General features: G+C 50.0%; 1 protein-coding gene and 1 long non-coding RNA gene across 4 annotated transcripts in view; one reads left to right on the forward strand and one right to left on the reverse strand.

Moving 5' to 3' along the window:
• Positions 1-490: 490 nt before the first annotated feature.
• LOC121042293 (uncharacterized) lies at positions 491-11,713 on the reverse strand. The gene is made up of 3 exons (XR_005796087.1): positions 11,673-11,713; positions 11,320-11,463; positions 491-3,168 (listed from the first exon to the last, which is right to left on the reverse strand). It is a non-coding gene; the product is annotated as an uncharacterized LOC121042293 (long non-coding RNA).
• Positions 11,714-11,782: 69 nt separating this feature from the next.
• Positions 11,783-12,568, forward strand: part of CFAP161 (cilia and flagella associated protein 161) — a 14,210-nt gene continuing 13,424 nt past the window's right edge. For all 3 annotated transcript variants that reach the window (XM_040493478.1, XM_040493480.1, XM_040493479.1), the window contains exon 1: positions 11,783-12,042. The gene's annotated coding sequence lies outside the window, so the exon portion shown is untranslated. The remainder of the gene's footprint in view (positions 12,043-12,568) is intronic.

Below are 12,568 nucleotides of genomic sequence, written 5' to 3' on the forward strand. Positions count from 1 at the left end.
AAACCTACTGAGAGGATTCACTACGAACTCTAGAGTTCTCTGTGTCCCCAAGTCACAAGGGGTCGGTGGTTCTCAGTGTCAGGTGTAAGGTGTCATTAAATGTTGAGTTCCAAGGTGGCTTGGGTTTGTGGACCGGCTGGACGGCTGCTCACCATGAATAAAACAGTGGCACCCGGGGTGTCCACCAGCCTACGTGAGGGGTCCAGATGGGTTATCTGTCGGGTTGGGTGTGGAAGAGTGATAGGAGGTCTAAGCAAGATGGCGGCAGCTTGTGTTGATCATGGATACATGTATGTGTATATATATCTACACAACCCCCTTACCCCCCTCCCCCCTCCCCCGACAAAGCAGGGCAGAAGTGAGAAAACAGAGTCGGGAACCCAGAAGCAAGAAAACAGAGTCAGGGACCCAGAAGCATTGTCACACCCAGATGCAGAAGTTTTGCTTAGGGCCTGATCCCTCTAAGAACTATAAATAAATAATGTGTCTGTAAATGTTCCTTCACGGAACTTTATTCTCTGCCCATGACCGCGGCAAAGTCTTCTCGGTATTGACTTACTGGACCGCTACGACATCCTTGGGAGACTGATGTTTATCTCATAATTTTGCAGAGGAGGGTGCTGAAGCTTTGAGACGGAAGTGGCTTACGCTCACAGTGCGCTGGGATTGGAACCCAGCTCCATTTACCTGCAGAGCCCTTCAGCTCACCCACTCCTTGCTGCTCTGTCTTCTGCAGACGGCTGTCGTGGCTTGAAGAATATGGATAGAATAAACTGTAGGATTTCTTTCCTGCATCGGAGAATCACCAGATTATCTTCGTGCCTTCCGGCCACCCACCGCTGGACACATAGGTTGTCACAGACTGAGTGTCTATGTCCCCTCAAAATTCATATGCTGAAGCCCTAACCCCAGTGGGATGGGACTCGGAGGTGGGGTCTTGCGGAGATAATTAGCTATGCACGAGGCCACGAGGGTGGAGCTCCAACATAGGATTAGTGTCCTTAGAAGAAGAGACACCAGAGGTTCCCCTCCCTGCCACGTGAGGACATAGCAAGGGGACAGCCGTCTCCAAGTCGGGAGGAGGGCTCTCACCAGGAACCAAACCTGTCTGCATCTTGATCTTGAACTTCCCAGGCGCAAGAACTATGAGAAATTAATTTCAGTTGCTTGACCCATGCTACTTTGTGATAGCAGCCCAAGCTAGTAGGTAAGTTTCTATATTTGTCTTACGAACACAGCTTTATTGTTTTCAAAAAAGAAGTGTTGCAAAAAATTTAAGTGGCATGAAACAAAGGCACACTAAGGAGAAACCATTCCGGATTCCACTACCCAGAGACTATCACCAAGATGGATTTGCCAGACATTTGCCCAGGCATCCTTCTGGGCTTCCATACATGGGTATCAATTTGCATAACATTTTACAGGGATCACATCCCAGTGAAACAAAGTACCGCCAGCCGGGGAACGACCAGGGGAGTTCGCTCTCACACGGCTGAGGCTGCAGGTCTGAGGTCAAGGTCTTAAAGGGCGGGTTCGTCCTGGAGGCTCGGAGGCAGGTATGCTTCACTCCTCTGTCTCAGCTTCTAGAGGTTTCTGACAATCCTCTGTGTCCCTGCACGGAGAACTCTGTCTCCCTCCTCGCGTGGCATATTCCCTGTGTGTTCGTAGCTGAATTTCCCTTTTCTTATAGGGACACAAGTCATTGGATTAGGACCCTCCCTAATCCCATATGACCTCACTTTAACTTGATTACATCTCCAGAGACCCTATATGTAAACAATGTCACACTCATAGAAACCAGGTAAACGTGTGTTTTTTTTGGGGGGGGGGGATGGCTTTCCATCCAGTACACCTGGCCATCTCTTTATGTAAATACATGTAGACACCCATTTTTTTAAAGGGCAGGATAATATTTCTTGGGAGAGCTATATTATAATCTCTATGGATTTACATCTAGATTATTTTATTTTATCTTTGGGCTATTTTTTAGCATCTGTGTGATATACACCCTTGTACTTGGACTTTATGATTGTGTATTCTTAGAGAAAAACTACCAATAGGGTTGGTGATCCAAAGGGCTTGGACTTTTATTATCTTGACGTCTGTTGACCCCCAAGGAGGATGGTCCCAGCAACGGCTGAGTGGGGTCAGAGTCTGCAAGGGGTTCTTCTGTTACACACCAACTGGGATAGTTTCCCGAGGATTTCCAGAGCCTCACCGGAAGCCCATTTCAAGGCCACAGGAGACTTCTGGATCTGACGCGTGGCAGGCATTGAAAGAGTTTTATCAAGTGAATATGGGTGTTTATGAAAACAGCGTTCTTTCCCCAGCAAAAAACAAATAGTTTATTTGAGTGCCACACTGAGCAGAGAGAGGAGATTTCTGCGTGTTCCGCAGTGATTCTTCCTCGGATGCCAAATGCATGGGGGCTGGGGTTGGGGAGCAGGTGCTTCGGCGGTCTGTTCTGGCACTGTCGTGGTGGGGCCCGTAACCACCGTCTGCACGAATGTCTGGTCAAGGGAACAGCTCTGGCAGTAGGCTGTGCTGTGACGTTGGTTCACAAGCCTGGGGTCGGACCAGGACGGCAGCGGCCGACACCCATCGAGGGCTCTGCGCGGCTTTCAGACCGGATGGGGTCACGATCCCTGCCCCGAGGCACCCACCCATCTTACGGGAACAGAGGAATCTGCTTATCAGACAAAACCCGGTCACCTTCTGCTCCCAGACCCAGGGGGAGGGAGTGAGCCTCGGTTTGCGGGCACGGGTGGAGGGGGTGCGTGAGCCCGGGGAGCTCAGAAGGCAGCCGCGCGTAGGAACGTCACTCCAGAAGCTTGGGGACGGAAGTAGAACAGCAGTTCGCCTGGGACAAGCCGGAGAGGGTTTTCTGCCCGCCCTGGGTTCAGATCGCGCTCTGAGTACGAGAGGAAGAAAATAGCATCCTTCCCCCACGGTGTGGGGAAACTGAGCCTTGCCTAATGCTGAAGCGTCCACGTGAGCCCCGAGTGGACAGGTGTTCAAAGGCTGTCAGCAGATGGGAAGTTGTCGAGTCCCCGTGCAGACACTCTCAGTGTTTACTCAGCAGCTGGGTATTTTCAGGGACTAACATTTCTGTCCATGACTGGGGCAAGATGCCGGTACAGGACCGGGCCATGTCTGGTCCCAAGAGAGCTGGAAAGGAAGAATATTACGAAGCCGCTCACTGATGTAATGTGTATTCTGAGCACCTGCTCTGTCAGGCACTGTGCTAAGGACGTGCCACGGAAACAAAGACCGCTGTCCCCCCGGGGCTCACATTCGTCCAAATCGCTCGTTGCTAAGAAAACTTGCGTACATTTGGGACTGTAGAGAAAATACAAAGTTCCATGAGAGCCCAAGGTGGGGACCTGGCTTAATGCAGTCTGGGGATGCTGTCGGGGAGGTGGCCTTGGGGTCAGTCTTGATGAATGGGTAGATACTGCACAGAGAAGGTGCATCTTGAGTAAGGACATCCAAGTCGAGGAAACATCAAAGCCGGAAAAGCGTTGTGCTGGGGACCTCAAATATTCGGACACTCTTGGAATCTAATAGGAAACGTGTTACCACAAGACTGTTGCAGTGGATAATGGCTCATGAGGCTTTTGACATGTGGCTGGCTCTCAACGTCAGTGTTCGTCATTTGGAGGGAAGATGCATTATAATTTCTAGAAGCCCTGCTCAACATCTCCCTTTGGGAACATTTGTAAACCAGGTCTCCTGTCCGAGCCCATAGACTCTCTCACCCTGGTGTCATTGGTACAGACAGAAAGCTGTACTCAAGACCAGCCACACGAGGGCACAATTGCCCCACGATGGACTCAAAGTCCCCCCAAGAAAGGTCAGGAGAGACCTTGTCCTCAAAAGCTCTTCTTCCCCATGACAGTGACCAAGGAGTGCATGAAACTGTCCCACCTGATTCTATTAAAGCCACCGACATCTGCTGAGTGAGGTGCTTGGAGGAATTTGGGCGGAAAACTGGCTCCCATTATCAGTCCTAGTGTCTCCACCCCCCTGAAACATTCTGTCTATGATTCCTGCCACTGTGATACAGATCAGAGCTTCCGTTTAGGTAGGTGTGGACTAGCACCGGGCCAGTGCTCTCAGAGTGTTTTCTTTGTTTATGATTACAACAAAATGCAGGCTCATACAGAACGCCTGATGTCCCCTCCCCACCAGCTACATGTATCAGGATCCTAAATGTATATAGATTATATACTTATAGATTATACACGCATATGATTCCATATAATATTAGATATTATATTATATAACACACACGCATGTTACACATCTAAATGTACACACACATGATACACACACAAATTCATAAACTATATAGGTTTTTCCCTAGGATACACATTTTTACAAAATAGACGTCTTACATTATAAACTATTTTGCAATCCTGTTTTTGTCTAATATATGGTGAAAAGTCCCCAGATCGTTAAATAGTATTCTTTAAAAAAATTTTTTTTAACGTTTATTTATTTTTGAGAGAGAGAGAGAGAGAGAGAGAGAGAGCCTGAAGAGGAGAGGGAGACACAGAATCTGAAACAGGCTCCAGGCTCTGAGCTGTCAGCATAGAGCCCGACGCGGGGCTTGAACTCACAAATTGCGAGATCATGACCTGAGCTGAACTCAGTCACTTAACCGGCTGAGCCACCTGGGTGCCCCAATAATGTTCTTATATCATGATTTTTAATAGCTGCATAACTTTCCAAAACATAAATGCTCCACAATTTACTGAAACAACCCATTAGTATTGGATATTTGGGTTGTGTTTTTTTGCAAATTGTTTTTTCTATTAAAGGACACATCTCCTTGGTTTCATATGGTTGAAGTGGAATTGAGAGATACAGGCACTTAATTTTAAGGTGTTTGATATCATAATGCAAAACTGCCTTCCGGAATCATTACCGTGGTTTCCTGTCTCAACAGCTGCAGATAAAAGGGCTTCCCGGATATTCTCAGGGTATTTGTCAGATACTGATAAACAGAAGATCCCTGTCCTGGCTGAAGTCACTGGGGCGTGGAGTTGCCAGTAATCCTTGGGTGGGTATTTGAAGGTGAGCCTCAGGAACTCAAGGAGGGCCGTGCCTGTAACTTGGGGCTCTAACGGTTGGAGGATTCAGGGAGCCCTGGACTTGGGGTCCGAGCGTCTTGGGGTTCGAGCCACGCTATAGCCTGGCACTGGCTTTATGCTTTCGAGAAGTTCAGGTCTCCCCACTGAGCCACAGATATCACCCCAAGAGCCAGGACGATGATCCCTTTGTAGAGCATGAACTCCCCGCGGGATTTTTTCTTCGTGCTGCAGTTTTTCTTCGTGCTTCGAGGGCATAGAGCCCTCGTACTCAGTGTCGCTGCCATTACTATTTGTGAATTTTGTATCGAGGACACGCTTCAGCTTTCAGCATCTTAGTTGGAACCTTTATAGTCTAATGGAAGAAACGACGAGTTCTGGGTCTTGGCGCCTGCTCTGACAACACTAGCTGTGACCTTAGACACTTATCTTCCCCTGGCTGGGTCTTTGTTTTCCCATGAGCCAAATGAAGTTTCCCTTGAACTTGAAAACTGCAAGTCTGGCAAACAGAAAACTGCTCGGTTGCGCCCCTCCAGAAGGCAGTGTTTGCAAAAGGGTAAGCGGCAGTATCTACCAGGTTTCACGCATCTTCTCATGCATCACCGGAACCATGCGAGATGGGCATTACGATTTCCTCATACTACAGGCGGGGAGACTGAGTCACAGAGAGGTCGTGACTCGGCCCGACAGTCACACAGCCCGTGAGGGGTTGGCTCTGGGACCTGAACTGAGAATGTCTGACTCCGCAGCCTGTGTCTGAAATCACAGAGCTGGCCCCAGAACCTAGAATTATCTTCCAAGCCCTTGTAAGGGCAAAGCCGGAACGAAATGATGTGTGAATAGAAGCGGTGTAGGACCTGTCGTCGCCGTGAGCTTACGCTGGGGCCATACGTTCTGTCTTCTCTCCGTTCTCCCCTCCGCCTCTCTCCCTGCATTCTGTGGTGGGTTTCAGTTCCAGCTCTGATGCGAACTTGGGAATTTCCCACAACCTCTCTGCACTTCTGTTTCCTTGTTTGTGAAAGGACACACCCTGTCTTTCCCCATCGGATGAACGACACTGGAAAAGCCGCCGTTCTGGGCAAACGTGCATTTGTCCTGATTCCCTCCTGGGCGCGTTTACCCGGTATCTTGGAGGATTTCCTGGAACCAGCTCATTTTCTGTGCCCAAAGTGTTGGAATGGTTGCAATGCCTCCAGAATGACTGGCTTTTGGCTTGCAAAGGTCCCCTCTTTTGACGAGGAAGGCAGGCCGAGGGGCAGGGGGGCACAGGCGAGTGGTCCCGTGGGCGGGGCGCTGAGGGCTGCGAAGAGTTTAAGCCCCCATGGGGCTCGCTGCTGTCAGTGAGGAGCCTACTTCAGATCCTCTGTCCCCCATCCCCCCCTGCCCCTCCCTCGCTCATGGTCTCTGTCTCAGGAATATATAAACATTTTTTTTTTTTAAAAAGGGGAAGAAAGTTTGACATAAATTTCTGGTGACTTTAAGAGAGGAATGCTCTTGTAACCTAAATATCAGAGGCATCCCCGCTCTTTGAGATGTGGAACAGGTGGCTCGACGTCCCCCTTCATGCCCCTGGGAAGCCCAAAGTCTTCCCCAGACTTCATGGGTCTCAGGGGACTTCTCCCTCTGGCGCGAGCTGCTTTTCCAGAATGTTCCACCCCGTTGGGAAACTTGCTTTCTTCCTGTTCTTCTAGGCAGGACCACTTGGCTCCTTCCCTCCCCTGCTGTCACACCCAGCCCTGGGTCCACCTTGGTACTTCCAACCCCACCAGCGTGCTGCGTGGAACGGAAGGGTTTCCTCCCAACAGGGTCCGCCCTCTACAGAAGCCGGGATCGTACACGGAAGGAAATTTCTTCTGCTGTCCGGACTTCAGATTACACGCAAGTCTATCACCCAAGAGGTAGCTTGAATGGAGGGGCACTGGCCTTTGGCACAGGGGTGACGAGGAGAAGACGAGAAGAAGGAGTCCCTCGGATCCTTCCCTGTGCCAAATGCCGGGCTCTGTGCTCACGTCCGGCTGGGGAGAGTTAGAGGGGCGCTGGTGGGGGGTCTTTTCCGCAGGGGTCTGGCGCACCCAGGAGGAAAGCAGATGGAGACAAAAAGACCAGAAGACCTCTTTCTGGTCAGACACTACCTTACGCTCTTGGGACAGGACTGGAGATGCCTGATAAGACGAGGCATCAGAAAGTGATTGCGCAGTCGCCCTGCCTAGCTCACGGAAGGATGTTGTTCAGCGGGAAAACACCTGCCGGTACCCCTTCGAGGAGTCTGCTCTCACCGGGCCTTCGGCAGCATGCCTCACACGTGTGCACTTGGTCAGAGTCGTCTCCTCTGACTCAATAGCCACATTAGCAGGAGCGTCTCCGTTATCCCCGTGTCCCAAATGCTGAGCACGGAGCTCGGCACGCGACGCATCTGGGTCGGATGAACTGAACGGATTCCCCAACGCGCATTTTCCGAGAGGTGACGATAGCCACGTGGGCTCTTTCCTCGTTCGGTTCTGCCTCTGTTCTCGCTGCCGCCACCACACTTACATGCGCTCATCACGACGCTGTTTCCCGGCTGGGCCTCCTGCCCGCTGCCCGGCCTGTTGGCCCCAAGTCCGTGCAACAGCCTGTGGCCCCAGCAAACCCCCCACCAGCTCGACGGGCACACCTCACTCTCCCGCACCGCGCAGATCTCGCATTTCTTACGAACTGAAGCTTTGTGGCCACGCTGTGTCAGGCAAGTCCAAGGGCTGCATTTTCCAGCGGTGTCTGCTCGCTTTGTGTCTCTGTGTTTCATTTTGGTAACTCTCGCCCTATTTCCAACGTTCTCTTGACATCATTCTTATATTGGTTATGGTGGTCTGTGCTCAGTAATTGTGACTCACTGAAAGCTCAGATGATGGTTAGCATTTTTTAGCAATAAAGTATTTTTAAATTAAGGTCGGCGTGTTGTTTTTCTTAGACACCATGCTGTTGCGTGATTGATAGGCCACAGTGTGGTGTGAATGTGACTTTTATATGCCCTGGGAAACCAAAAAATTCTTGTGACTCACTTTATTGCAACATTCGCTTTATTGCAGTGTTCTGGAAGGGACTCTACATGTCTCTGAGGTGTGCCTGGCCTCTGCCGGTGGTGGCTTTGACTTCAGGACCTTGCGGTGGCTCTCTGCCACTTACGCAAGAAAATCCCTGTCCCCCATGGTGGTGCCGGGGGCCCCTCACCATCTCCCTCTGTCCACCTTCATTGCCTCATGGTCCTCTCTGGTCCTTTAGATGTTCCCTGAGTCCCTGTTTCTGTGCTGGCTTCATCCTGCTGCCTCCCCAGCCCCCACCCCCACCCCCCTCCCCTCCCCCCTCCCCTCATTCTCCCCCCATCCCAACCTTTCCTTGGTTCTTTCAAGAGCATGGCCAAATCCTACCTGTTTTTCATATTATTATGCCATTTGAGCCTCACAAAATCTCTGAGTCTGTCTTAAAGTATTGGTCTTACCAGCTGATTCTTTTAAAAGGCTTCCATGTTTGCAGGGGCACCTGGGGGGCTCAGTCGATTGAGCGTCCCACTTCTGCTCAGGTCATGATCTCACAGTTTGTGGGTTCGAGCCCTGCATTGGGCTCTGTGCTGACAGCTCGGAGCCTGGAGCCTGCTTCAGATTCTGTGTCTCCCTCTCTCTCTGCCCCTCCCCCTGCTCATGCTGTCTCTCAAAAATAAATACACGTTAAAAATATTTTAAAAAGTCTTCCACGTTGAATTCAGCTGGGGCAATACTGTGTGTCATCACATCTTTGTGGGTTTATGACACCATGATGTCTGAGGTTCCAAGGCAGGCTATTATGAGGATACCCCTCTGACCCGCATTTCCTAAACATACTGACAACAGAGCTCTTCCCCACTCTGATCTATTAACACACTGCAGAGGATCTGGGAAATGCTTCCTGGAGAGTTATCGGGGAGGTAAGCCTTAACCTGTTTTTATTGGTGAAAGAACCGAGGCTCCGAGACAGAAATGCTCACACGAGCAGAGTGAAAGGTGCATCAACCCCGTGATTTTCTTTACTATGCCTTGATGACTTCTGATATTTGTCATCCAGGGATGACTCGAAAGCTTATCCTTGGGATCCCAGTACTTACTGGCTCCTAAGACTATAACTCAGTTCTCTTTCCTAATAGCTGAACTTTGTCCCACTTCTCTTTTCTAAACATGATTGCGTCCAAGTATTTCTTTGGCTTTTCTTTTCCCGCCAGATGTTTCACAAGTAAGTAACAAAAGGTTCCAATTAAATTTTTCCAAGGGTCTCACCAAAGCATGAAAAGAAATAGCAGATATGTTTTCTGGTATATACCTGGTCTACGTCAAAATCATAGTAACTGGAAAGGGGAAGGAGTGATGGCCTGATTTCAAGGAGATATTTATGGCTAAATAAGAACTGAGCCAATTTTATAGTGGCCAGAAAGGCATGAGTGTATCTCTGTTTTAACCTTAGCTTTGAGGGTTTTGGAGGGTTACGAATGAAAAACGTTAAATAATTATGTAGAAAATAAGCATTTTCTAATGTTTCAAAAATGAAAGTAAACATTTGGAAAAGTAAGAAAAAAACTTGCATGTTTGTTTAGCATTTTGTTATTATTTTTTAAATGTTTATTTTTGAGAGAGAGGAAGACAGAGTGCAAGTGTGGGGGAGGGGCAGAGGGAGAGGGAGACACAGAATCCAAAGCCGAGCTGTCAGCACAGAGCCCAGCACGGAGCTCGAACTCATGAACTGCGAGAGCATGACCTGAGCTGAAGTCAGACGTTTTCCTGACTGAGCCACCCAGGCTCCTTAGCATTTTGTTATTATTATCTGACCTTTAAATCCATCTGTTGTAAGTTGTGAGATGCCCTGTTATGGTACTTTGTTTATCATATTAAGAATCATTGGGGGGGGGGGGGAGTCAGTGCCCTCCTGAATGGTACCCCTGAATGGTGACATCAGAGGGTTGCACACTGCTAGGGGGAGGGGAGACAGGTCTCAATGAGCCAGTCCAACCAAGGTCGCCAAACAATAGGCACCAAGTGTGGAGGGTCATGCACAGAATTGCTATCGCACATTGCCGAAAATGTCTAGCTTCCAACAAAAGATTATGAAACCTGCCAACACAGAGGAAAATGTGAGTCATATTTGGGGGGAAAAGACAGGCTTTGAGAGGGCCCAGATGTTGGACTTATCAGGGAAACTCTCCAAAGTGATTAAGAATATGTTTAGGGGCACCTGGGTGACTCAGTCGGTTAAGCGTCCGACTTCAGCTCATGATCTCACGGTTTGTGAGTTTGAGCCCCGTGTCAGGCTCTATGCCAACAGCTCAGAGCCTGGAGCCTGCTTGGGATTCTGTGTCTCCCTCTCTCTCTGCCCCTCCCCCACTTGCACTCGCTCATACACACACTCTCTCTCTCAGAAGTAAATAAACGTTAAAAAAAAATATGTTCAAAGTACTAAGGGAAACCATATTATAGAATTTAAGGAAGGTATGACATCAATATCTCATCAAATCCATAACACTCATAAAGAAATGATAAAAGAACGAACCAGGCAGAAATTCTGGAACTGAAAAACATTGTGACCGAAATGAATTCACTGGACAGGTGGAACAGCAGATTTGAGCTGGCGTAAGAAAAAGTAAGCAGAGGGGCACCTGGGTGGCTTAGTCGCTTGAGTGTCTGACTTCAGCTCAGGTCATGATCCCATGGTTCACGAGTTCGAGCCCCGTGTTGGACTCAGTGCTGACAGCTCAGAGCCTGGAGCCTGCTCCGCTGCTTTGGGTTCTGTGTCTTCTCCCTTTCTTTCTGTCCCTCACCCACTCACACACTCTCTTTCTCAAAAATAAATTAAAAAAAAAGAAAAAGAGAACGTAAGCAGACTTGGAGATCAAGCAATAGAAAATGATGCAATCTGAGGGCCAGAGAGGAAAAAGAAGGAAGAACAATGAATGTGGCCGTAGAGAAATGTAGGACTTCACGAAGTGCACCCACATTGCGTAATGGGAGTCCCAGGAGAAGAGGAGAGGTAAAAAGGAGGAGACAGAAATTCAAAGAAATAATGGCAAATCCCACATCTGATTCAAAAAGAAACCAGTCTACACACTCAGGCAGCTCAGTGCGTTCCAAGAGGGACGAATGCCCGGAGATCCGCCCCCCCAGACCTCAATCAGTGACGAAAGCCAAAGACGCAGAGAGCATCTGGAAAGCAGAGGAGCCCGCACACCAACCTTAGCGATGGCACAGGGACAGCCTGAAGACTGACGGCTGACTTCCCGTTGGAAACAGTGGAGGTCAGCAGGCGGTGAATGAAAGACAAAAGCGTTCCCATGGATCGCACATCCGGTCAGCTCCCTTACAGCACAGAGGGCAACCTAAGGAGGTGAGCAGAAGCTGAGAGAACGTGTGGCCAGACCCGCCTTACAAGAAACACAGCGGATGATCAGGTCGCAGTAGCAACGCCAGGCAGCGACCTGTACCTGTTATGCCCAGAATTCGCGATCCCCAAAGACCACCAGGGAGCCGAGTCCCATGCAAAAGCAAAAGAGCCTTTATTCGAGCTAGCTCGAGCTCAGTCCCCTACCTGCACCGGCGCAGTGGTGAGATGCCGGGAGAGAGAGCGAGTTTCAAACGCACAAAGGTTTTATAGGGGTCTAGGGGCAGTTGGTGAGGTAATGGCTGTGGCCTCCGCCGATTGGCTGGGGAAGGGTTGTGGCCTTGGCCGATTGGCTGGGGAAGGGTCGTGGCCTCAGCTGATTGGCTGGGGAAGGGCCGGAGTCCTGTGACGCAGGTCGCCGGGCGTGTTTTGATTGGGAAGTTTGATCCGGTGAGCGGGAGGTTACTCAAGGGGAGGAGGCGTGGTCTGAGATTTCTGCGATTTTCTCGGAAAGGGGCCCAGTCGGGGACATAGTCACTCAAGGTGGAGGACACGGGACAAGATGGAGTCGGCTGAGGTAGGTCCGCTCTTTTATACCCACGCGCGATAGCAGGGAGCACCAGCGACAAGGATTGCGTCCATCATCACCCAGTTGTGTCCGTGGCCCAGGTCTTCTCCTGACTCATTTAATTTTTTTTTTTTAACGTTTTATTTATTTATTTTTGAGACAGGGAGAGACAGAGCAGGAACGGGAGGGTCAGAGAGAGGGAGACACAGAATCTGAAACAGGCTCCAGGCTCTGAGCCGTCAGCCCAGAGCCCGACGCGGGGCTCGAACTCACGGACCGCGAGACCATGACCTGAGCCGAAGTCGGACGCTCAACTGACCCAGGCGCCCCTCCTGGCTCATTTAAAAAGCAGTTTCACAAACAGGATGTACATAGCGTATTGTTACGCCCATAACGTGCAGAGACGCAGCATATTCGACGAGAGCCGCCCCCCGGAGGCGGGGGGGCGGGGGGTGGGGGGGGCGCAGCCGCACTGGGGTAAGTTCTTACCAAATAACCGACTCATTACAACTTCATTAAGTTACACGGAGACGGG

Source organism: Herpailurus yagouaroundi, unplaced genomic scaffold (genome assembly GCF_014898765.1).
Source record: "Herpailurus yagouaroundi ecotype Mexico unplaced genomic scaffold, PumYag 185, whole genome shotgun sequence".
Taxonomy (NCBI): Eukaryota; Metazoa; Chordata; class Mammalia; order Carnivora; family Felidae; genus Herpailurus; species Herpailurus yagouaroundi.